Here is an 11,135-nt window from a genome sequence, read left to right as displayed (position 1 = left end):
GGATTTCTTGGTAATTGGTAAAACGGGAGTGGTCAATAATCCTGATATACTTTGAGAAATTCAGTTACTGATGTTCTAGACCGGATACCATTAGTTGCCTGACAAATTTAAAATTGTATGCACAACTTTCAGCCATGATGTACGTTAAAAAAATAAACGTTGCAGATGGAAGGGGGAAAAAAAAATCACAGAGTTGTGAGGGAAGGAGAATATAGCCCTTTGCACGATTATGCACCCAAACACATGTATACCGAGTGGCCAACCCTAATATATTTGGTAGCATTAACTTCTAAGGTGTGGTGCACATGTTAACCTTTGTTGGGAGATATGTGAAAAAGTTAATGGAAGACATAGTATCATAAGTGATTTTGTGTCAGTTATCACAGCAAAAATACAACCACTTGGATAAACAACAGCAAAACCCCAACTCCATGAAGATTCATACCCAGGACATGTTTCGGGATGCACTATTTAACAGCCACTGGGTGCCAAAGTTGGTATTGCAGCAGCTATACCAAGCTATAAATTACACATCAGCCAAAGTTGCCCCACACATTAATACAATCACATATAGTTATAAAGCCAGTTTAACTTGGCTACATTGAAGGAAAAGCTCCCAATTTTCTCTGTTATTTATAATCCTGAATCCTAATGCATGCAAACCTATATTATATAACCCAGTCAAATCAAATGTGAGAGGCCATTTTCATACAATGGCCTATGTCATCTACCCAAGTTAAACCTCAAAAACCCTTGTTGTGATATATAGTAGTGGGAACAGACATAACTATATTTTTTCAAGCAGACTCTTCACAACTTGTATTATAATAACAGATGAGAACTTACACCAAGGCTGTCATAAATAATTGATGACGTGAAGACATTCAGGATTGCCTCAGCCAGCCATGGAAGCCTGGAAAAAAAGACAAAGGGTTTAGCCCCCCCTTGGCACCAGCAAATCCGACACAGAACATGGCAAAAGCCCAATAAAATATTTACATATTAAATATTCATCATGTAAGGAAACCACATCCAGTAGCTGGAAACACCATAAAGAGTTGAGAAGTTTGTCATATATTGTATACTGGAAGCCAAGTGTCATAAGAGTTCATAAAGTTTTTATGGGAGAGATGAACAAACAAGTGTAGAGGGAGTAATTCAAGTTGATAAGACTTGAATGTCTTCGAAGGCAAATTTCCGGTACACCACATGTGAAGTGAAAGTTGAGGAAACCAATTTGGTAGATGATGATAAATAGATAAATTAGAAAGTGGATTGTTAACAAATCTATAACGAAAATGGACTTCTAGCTAGTAAGGCTCTCCATTGGACTACCTATCTTAAAGTCTAAATAATAATAAAATGAGGAGGACTTGCATGCATATTATTGCAAACAATTTAACAAATATTTAACAAATAGACTGCTCTATAAAAAGTAAATAAATAACTTTGTGTCAAATTAGTAGTTAACTGCACACAACTCATAGACAATATCTGGAAAATTTCTCTCATTGTGGGTCTAAAACGTAGACAGCATTAGTTTCTTTAACTCATACTTAGCAGTGGGTAGGTTAAGAGGTTATGCAAGATTAGAAGTCTAATAAATGAAGGAAAAGCAAAATGGCAAATAGAAAAATATCATGAGAAGAATAGGTAATTATGTAATAAATAGCATGCACTTAAAGTAGTCAAAAAGGGCAACCCGACATAGTGTGTACATTCTTGTGCATACACAATTTCAGAAGAGGTTAGGCTCCACAAATGCATTAGCGTAATATATAAAATTGAACCAACATGGAAGTAATGAATTTTGTAATTCCTTCCTAAGAAATAACAGGGGTGTCAACAACTGGAAGTTGCATTAACATATAACAGCAACACTCAATCATTGGCCAATCTCAAGTATTTCTCTAGTTTAGAAGTCAAACAACAGAAGCATGCATGAGAGAACAAAACATGTAAATGGAAAATGGGACCAAAAGTGTGTTAATCAGGTCCAATTTAATGCTATAGTGTGAAACAGTGTCAAATCCACATATGCGGGTTATAGCTGAGGCCATTAAACAGAAAGAACTATATGGAACGATCCAAAACATAATGTAACAATATGACACTGCCTAAATTGCCAATAGGCAACCATCACAGAAAATTCCAGACATATAAGCAGATGAAAGGCACATAAAAATGGTGACAAAATGGTCAAATGAGGAAAACTAATAATGTTTATACGGAATGCAGCAATGCACATTGTGGCATTACCTATAACTGTTAATGCTGCTTGAAGAGCTACCAATACCTGCAACTCATGAGGAACATTTGAGCCATTTCACGTGATCTTTTTCCGCAGCTCATTCACATCACAATCAGTAAAAACATGAAAAGTAAAACTTGTGATGTACAAACTGATCTAGAAAAAATCATATGTACATGGTAATCTAACAGAACTTATCGTACTATCTAGTTTAAGTAAACTACTTGGGATGGCATAAGCAGACACCCCAGAAGCACAAAATATTTGTTTCCTGCCGTTTCTGGCAAGCGTGCACCATAACTTATAACTCAAACAGGAATCAAATTCTGAACCAGCTTGGATCACAACTAACTCAAAGCCATAAATTACTTGGGTAGGGCGTATCATAACATAATAACAGGGGTGGCCAAAAAGGGGTGAGATTGATCACTGCAGAATTACTTATAAGGTAAGGTTTGTGACACAGTTGAAACTCTTACTCCCATATCAATTACTTCTCAAAAAAAAAAATCGTAGTCTATCATTGCCGAGTATGATAGACTAAGAATTTAATTTGTACTTTTTCGTCAACACAAACTGAATGTTGCAGATGAACAAGTTAATAGTATGTTCATCATAAAGAATAAATAAAATAACAAACGCCCTTTTTAACATCAGTAATGCAGCCCTTCCTACCTCAAGAGATTCGGAGTTATAAAAGAAATGCCATGTGCATGCGCAGAATGCTCCACCAAGCAACGGTACCTGAACCAATCATTATCAATTGCCTCACTAATGAATTCTTTTGAAAGACTTTAAAAATAATTCATTACCACTGAACCGGTATATGGTTGAAATATAAACTGCTTGCTATAAGTACTTGATAGAAATAAATACCACATGGTCAACTTCATCATTGATAAATTTGTCAGTACAACCACCATAAATGCTTGCCACTCATGATAACACATCTATATGGTCAATCTTGCAAGGCTGAGAACAATAACTCACCATCCCCCAGGCGAGTCCTTTCCAAGATTCATACCCTGATTGTTCCCCGTATTGCCACACCAAAGCCATCGCTGTAATCCTTAAAAATGAAAATCTACCATTAATAACTATCGACTTGTTTAAGATGACAGTGTAAATCTCGATCAAACTAAAAACAATTTTCAGAAAAAAGACCATAATATACAAAATACCGTGTTTCAAAATATCCTATTTTCCTCCACTAAACTAGCACGTTTAGGCTTTTGCTCTTGTATATGTCCCGTATACTTGAGGAAAACTAATAATGTTTAATTGAAGGACTAGCTTAATACGAACTATAGGTTGGCTTCATTGTGAAAATGACACTGAAAAATATAATATTCAGCTTCAAAAAAATTTTACGGAGCTGTAAAATCCTATCCATAAACCCAGCTTACCAACCATATCAGTCACACTAATTCAGGAAAATAGAAGTACTAAGTTCAGAATCAAAATGATAATTAATAAACTGGCGTTAGTATTAAACTATCAAACTTGCAGCTGAAGATAGTTATAACCATGATTTCAGCAACTGATAAAAGGGCATTTAGAATATCCGATAACACTAGGATGTTATAAAAAATTCTTGCTCAGATCGTCAGTCATGGAGGCTAGCGCCGAAGCAAGCACAAATATGTGGCTGAAATGGCCTCCAGATAGATCGACGCCAAACACTTGCACGCTACTCTGCCACCAATTCCCATGCGAAACTCATGAGGTTTGATAGCTGGAAACACTGTACATCAAAAATTCATAACTGGCATGGACAGTTAAATACATAGTTAATGCATACATATTGGAGAACTGTTAGCCAAAAAACAGTGGTCAAAAATATATTCTATCCACTTTTAATCTCCCAAACTAGAACTGTAATTTATGAAACAAAAAGGAAAAACCATTGACAGCAAATACCACTACGATTAAAGATTCAAATAGATCTCAGTCAAGGCAGCAAGAAAAAGAAGAGGATATACAGAGGGTCTTCGATTTTAGATAGCGATAAAATATGTAAATTGCAGGACAACTTTAGTCTTAAGCCAACAAGAAAAAGAGAATAGCTGAAAAGAGACGGCATGCCGATGAAGAAGGAGAGAAAAACCGAGACAAGTAATAGAACCGTGAAGAATAGCTGGTAAATGGATCGACCTTTACCATTTCAAGCAATAATCAGAGATACAATGACAAGAACTCACAAAATAATTAATATCAAAACAGAAATTTCTTTCAAGAGGCTTATGGCATCTGCTGTGTCCCAGACTATTGGGATTATATAAACTTCTCAACTATATAAAATGCCACACCGCATGATCTGTAGATATAAATCTACCAATAAAAAACGGCTTTATCCTTTCATCTTAAATCTCAACAAATTAAAGCATCACAAACAGAGAAATATGCAATAACAGGGAGGGCAAAAAACCAAAAAGCTCAAGCTAGTTTTACCTCACCGTAGAATCTGTATTTTTTCTCCATTTTGCTCACAATAAAGGGAGCGGAAACATACACAGAATTTTGGTAGGGATCAGTGAAGGGACCTAGCAGATACAGCTAGGGTCCATAAAATCTCCCGAATGCCCAGCGAATCGAAGCATGGATGATAAATCGCAATTCAGGAGTGTATCATCACCGTCGACGACCTTCACTGGTTGCTGGTTCATCAATTCCTGGATTCTGGCAGCAAATGGATTTACAAGATTTGATAAATGATGCAGAAATTTTCGGAGGTAGGGCTGTCGGTTTCGCCCAAAAATTGGTATCAATGTGGAAAGATGAAGGCTCGACTGACACGAACAGAGGGAAAAGGTCCCGCGGGCGCTAACTTGGGCCTATTTATATATCCTGGGTATAATGACAACACTTGTTTGTCACAATAGAATTCAGTTTGTTATGAAAAGGTTTCTCCCTTTAGTGACGACTGTATGTCGTTAGAACAAACACATTGCAGCAGATTTAGACTTATTGTGACGCAAAATATTTTTGGTGATTATTTGTTGCCAATATTGGAAATTTTTATTGACAATTTTGGTGAGTATTTTTGGAGACAATAATTTTGTGAGAATACATATGTATAAGCGGCAATTTTTCATGTGTGGGAAAAAAAATGGTGGCAAATAGCTGAATTTGTTGTAGTGTTAGTCAAAGCATTATTCCGAGTAGTAGCTGATGTTAATTAGTTATAGGAATTTTATTTACAGTCTTGAATAGGAGACAAGTGCAGTCCTATTGATAAATGAGGATAAAAAGTGAAAAAAATATTATTTAAAAAATAATATTATTGTAATTTTAATTTTTTTAAAACGTAATTATAATTATATAGGTTTGCATGAATAGTCTACATAGAATAGTCTACATAGAATAGTCCCCATGTATGTAGACTAACTCAATTAGTTATACATCCACGAGGCCATTTTCCCCGTGACTGAAGGAATTATAAGCCTTTATATTTATTATTGTCAAGGGTAGGGGATACGAGGCATTCAAATACTTCACACTGTTGCTTTACCACACAACCCTACTCTTTAATTACTAAAACGTAGAGACTGAAAGAAATAGAGAGAAAAAGATTACTGTCAATGCCCCTTGCCTAAAGAGGGGCTGAAACTCCTCCATAAATAAAACTTCCATTGCCATTGTTGCACAATGTCATCCAAACACACCGTAGTACTACAATTTTTTTTAAAAAATATTAGAGTAATAGAGAGGAGAAGAGTGTCTCTTGAGAGGGTGCTTCAGGACCACAACATTTAATGTGGTAATTGTCCTTGGGCAATTGCTAGCTGCTTTTGTTTGACTTGACCACCAACTGAGTGAGTTAGGATGAATTGACCCATCTCAACAGGGTTAGATATCATGGATCATATCTTGTTGGGATGTGGCCTAACTACCACTTTAGTTTGTAGATTTTTTCTTGGTGGTCCATCCTTAATCGTGTATTTTCCTTTAAAAGTATATTAACTAATCTGTTGACCTTGTGATTCTTTGGACGTATTTTCTCTAACAATTATTTTGCAAATTCTTGCTACACATGAATTGGCAGGAATTCAATTCGTTTTTCTTCTTTAATTTTGGCTACTCCTTTTATTGGTCTCATGCTCTCCTCTCATGACGTACGCAACTCTCATGACGTACGCAACTGGTGCATCTTTTCTATTGACAGTTGTTCATTGCATCGTACTAAGTTTGCCTAAACGTTGTTTCATGTCAGGGTGTAAGGAGGAATTTGCTCGACGTGCGCTCCGTGTCTGACACATGGCTCTTTGCCCTTTGTTCTTCTTTACACGCAGGCTTATGCTTCGTTCCCGATGATTTCCAAAAACCCTCCCAAGTCTTCTCAGGCAGGCCATCCCTCTGTCGAGGTCTTTGGTGACAGTCCTTCACGGCCAGAGGTCTTCAAGGATTGTAGTCGAACTGCTACCACCACTCAGGCTGAGTTGGATTCCATAAGGGAATGCTATGGGATCCCTGAGTCCGTGGAGTTGATATTGCCTGGCACAATTGATTGCGTTGTCGAATCCTAATGGCCTCCGAGCATGTGGGACTATATGTTAGCATGTTCTAGATAGGGCTTTAGCTCCCATTCTTTCGCCCAATATGCTGCATTTTGGGGACTTTTTTAAGGTGGCCACAGCTCAATTGCTGCCTAATGCCAGGAGGATCATGCTGTCTTGCTATGTCATTTAGCAATAAGCCTTGGAGACTGTGAGAGGAGGATCTGGATCTCACCACCCACGAATTTTTCTATACTCATGACGTTAGACGACATGATGGGAACCAAGGTAGCTTCTGCTCATGGATGGGTTTAAGGGTTGCACGCTTGGAACCATGCTTCTCCAAAGTGAAGAACTGGCATCGAAAGTTCTAACGGGTGGAGATACCACTTGACAAAAGATAAAAGAGAGTATAAATTAAAAGTAAGATACTAATACGCTTGCAACCAACAATTAAATAGGACTTATACGATTAGCAATTTTGGAGTCTAAGTGGGAGCTAATACCACTTGGCAAGAATTTGAGCTAGTGATGATAAACGTAGGTAGAAGAAATAGAAATTTTAAATGAAAGTCTCACACCACATATATCCATCTAATCAATATATAATTTGTCATTTTAACTCTTCTATTTTAATATTTAAATATGTGTTTATTTAAATAAAATGTCAAAAATAATAAATCATATATTTATTAAGTAGAGACATGTGGCCGTGTAAAGCTCTTTTGTAATTCTCGAAAAGGGATGAAAGAAAGAAAATGAGTCGGAAGCCTTTTTATCGGAGAAAGGGTGAGTCACTAGGTCGGTTAGAAAATTTGTTAAAATCTAAGTTAAATGCAAGTGGTAGAAAATTAGAAATGTAATTATAGGAAAAGAATGTGCAAAACCGTAAATGCCAAAAACCTAAGGACATAAAGGGAATTAGGAAAAATAGGGACAAGACTGTAATTGTAAACTCTGTTGACAGCAAATGTAAATTAGGAAAAGCTAGGGGCATAATAGCAAATATAAAATAAGAAAGATTGTACATAAAGGAAACTATTAGGGGAGAAAATGAAAATATGAAATAAAGAGGGATAGAATAGTGGATCCCAAACAACTAGGAGTATAAACATATATCCTAAAGGTTAATTGGCCATTTGGTTGAGAAATACTTTCATCATATCTCTTATTATTATTATAATTTTTTTAAATTTTTAGGCAGAATATAATAAATAATTTAATTTTTTCAAATCTCAAAATAATAATAATATTAAAAAAATAATATTTTAACAATATTTTATTCAACTTTCATATAAAACTCTCTTATCTCATCTCACTATCTAAACAACCTTTAAATTATTCGAGCTATAAATAATTTTTACCTAAGGATTAATATTTAATAATTAAACCACTTAGAGCATCCTCACCAGCTAATGTATATGTAAAAATAAAGCCACTTTTTCAACCATTAGAGATAAAAGCCACTACAATGGATTATTCATAGTCAAATATCTTAACTTTGAGCTACAATATATGTAAAGAAAAAAAAAAATTTGATGATTATTGTTCTATAAGCAAATCTTTATTTTATTGTTTTTGTAACTCTCACTCTCTCTTTATTTCGGTTGGTTGTAACGTTTCGCATAAAGCCACCAAACTCAGAAAAATGATCTTGGATAGAACAGAATTTGGAAAAATATGATAAAATAGTAAAATAAATATTACTAATAAAATATAATAGGTAGAATAGTAAAAAATGATAAAATAAAATAAATTAATAATTAAAAAAATTAAATATTTTTTAAATTATTAATTAGTCATTACTGTATAATAATAAATTGATATTTAATGTAGAGATTTGATGTGAATAGTCAAAATTAAATTTATTTTATATTATTTTATTATTATATAATAAAAAAATAGTTATTCAAATGTGAAGACTAATATAAATAGAATAGTCAAAATTCAAACTCATTTTATATTCAACAAAACTTTCATTTATATATATATATATATATATAATCCAATAACAATGCTCTCATAGGCCAAAATCTGAAACCCTAAAACGTAAACAATATTGGGGCAATTATCAATGAAAAGTCAAAAGCAACACCAAACCCTGAGTTTACACGAAGTTTCCTATTCCATCAATCATTCATAATATCAAGTTGTGCACCGTTTCGTGGAGATAATTCATAAATATTCTATGAAGTTGTGCACCGTTTCTACCATGAAGTCAGTTGACGTACACTTGATCCCAAACATATATATATATATATATATATATACATATATATTAGTTTTCTTCTCCATTTTCATCTTCAATTTTAATATATATGCTAGTTTTCTTGAAAGCTTATAGCTTAAAGCAAAAATCATGAACAGATGAGGTTCTAGAGCTTAGAATATTCTTACCACCCTTTTGAAGGAAATGAGTAGCTTTATACACTTAAAAAGCAATATGAGAGGGTGTTTGGATCCAAGGAAAGCTCCAGAAAATGCAAAATAATTTTGGAAATTTCAGTACTCATTGTCGGTCGATCAGGAGATCAGTGATCCTGCTGACCAGACTAACCTGCCATGTGACAAACACGTGGCTGCTACATGGTAATTATTCTTATTTAAACAAAAATTATTTAATTTTTTTTTATAATAAATTATTCTATTCTTAAGTCGGTTTATAAAACACACTATTTATAATTAAAAAGTAATATTTTATTTATAAGATTTAAATTTAAATTTTTCTTTAAAATCAAATTATGTTATATAAACATTTTAGTAGATGTGTGATCCTTGGTCTGCCCCGAATTATAAATAAAATTTTTCTAACATAATATATGCAGAAAGTCCAAAACCAATAAAAGTTGTAAATGCAAGTCTTTTTAGGTCCCCCCTTATATACAGGTACAAGGCAACTCGCAATTTCATTATCAAAGCAGCTGTACCAACTTTCCTTACCAAAAGCTTTTCTTAAATATAAGAACTTACAATTTCATTCTTAATCTAAATTTCAAATTATACTCTTAAAATGTCGTAATTTTCAAAAATTAAGTTTGAGTTGATTTTCTTTTTGAAAAATATGATAGAAACTTTTAAAAACAGATTCTCAAGGGAATAAGTGGAGGGAAAGAAAATCAACCAACACAATTTGGAGAATAGTTTTTTTTAATCATATTCATATTTGGAAAATTATTAAATAGTTTCTTAGTACAAAGGATATACTATTCTTATCCTATATTTGAATGCCATATTATTAAAATTCTTTTTGTTAATCCTTCTTTTTGTTAATGATTATTCTTGCCTTGCTAATCCTACATTCAAAGAGAAAATATATAGATTGCATACTAACTCATGTTTGTGAAATAGATTGCAAGAATTTCCCCATTCTATTCTATCCAATTATAAAAGATTTAGACTATGTTTAGATTCAGAGTATGTTTCATCATATCTCATTATTACTAATTTTTCAATTTTTCTCATAAAATATAATAAACAATTCAATTTTTTAAAATCACAATTCAACTTTTTAAAAATTTAAAATAATATTTTATTCAACTTTTATCTAAAACTATCTCTTATCATTTCTGAATCTAAACGAGTTAGTCAGTAGAATTTATAAAGAGTTTTGAAAATTGCTACTCTCACCGACAGATGGGTCTCAATTGTGTCTCGACAATTTTTATTTTATTTTATTATTATTTTTTTGTTTGTTGTCGGACACAATTATTTTTTTTTTGTTGTGTTGTTGGACAATACTATTTTTAACATTTATTTACTTGCGCCATTACTAGTTGGTTGATTTATTACTCTTTACCCAATGAAAAAAGATAAACTATAAATTAGTTGTAAAATAATTTATCATTATTCTTACTCAATTTCAATCAATATCACATAAGTTAAAACTAGTTTGGATACATGACTTAGATAAAATGAGATTGAATATTTTAAATAGTAGTAACATTTTAGACTTAAGACGATATAAAATAATTTGTAAAAAAAAAAATGTATGTTTGGATAGTGAGATGAAATGAGATATTTTTTTATTTTTAGAATTTGAAAAAAATGTGGGTCCTATTGTTTTATAAAAAAGGAAATTGTGCACTGTTTATGTCCGTTTTGCACTATTCATTTATAGTTCACATACTATTTATTCCAATTTTATATTGTTTATTATCAACTTTTACTATTTATTATTATTTATTTAAGTAGATATTTTTAAATTTACTATTTATTTTAATGAATATTTTTAAAATTTAAAGATGAAATATAATATTTTTGATAAGAAAAATTACTCTACGGTACAGTTGAGAATAATTGATACTAACTACTTTGGGGCTAGGATTCTTCGAACCCCGATCCAATGGTTCCGAACCTTAACTGCTAAGTTTTCCTCGTGTCCGCGAGCT

At 32.9% G+C, this 11,135-nt stretch overlaps 1 long non-coding RNA gene across 1 annotated transcript; it reads right to left on the bottom strand.

Annotated features, from left to right (window-relative positions):
- Positions 1 to 2,219: 2,219 nt before the first annotated feature.
- Positions 2,220 to 3,321, bottom strand: LOC122314933. Its single transcript, XR_006243905.1, has 3 exons — positions 3,242 to 3,321; positions 2,927 to 2,995; positions 2,220 to 2,296 (listed from the first exon to the last, which is right to left on the bottom strand). It is a non-coding gene; the product is annotated as an uncharacterized LOC122314933 (long non-coding RNA).
- Positions 3,322 to 11,135: the final 7,814 nt, after the last annotated feature.

This window comes from Carya illinoinensis, chromosome 7, assembly GCF_018687715.1.
Source record: "Carya illinoinensis cultivar Pawnee chromosome 7, C.illinoinensisPawnee_v1, whole genome shotgun sequence".
NCBI classification, from domain to species: domain Eukaryota; kingdom Viridiplantae; phylum Streptophyta; class Magnoliopsida; order Fagales; family Juglandaceae; genus Carya; species Carya illinoinensis.
This window is presented reverse-complemented; position numbering and strand designations above follow the sequence as displayed.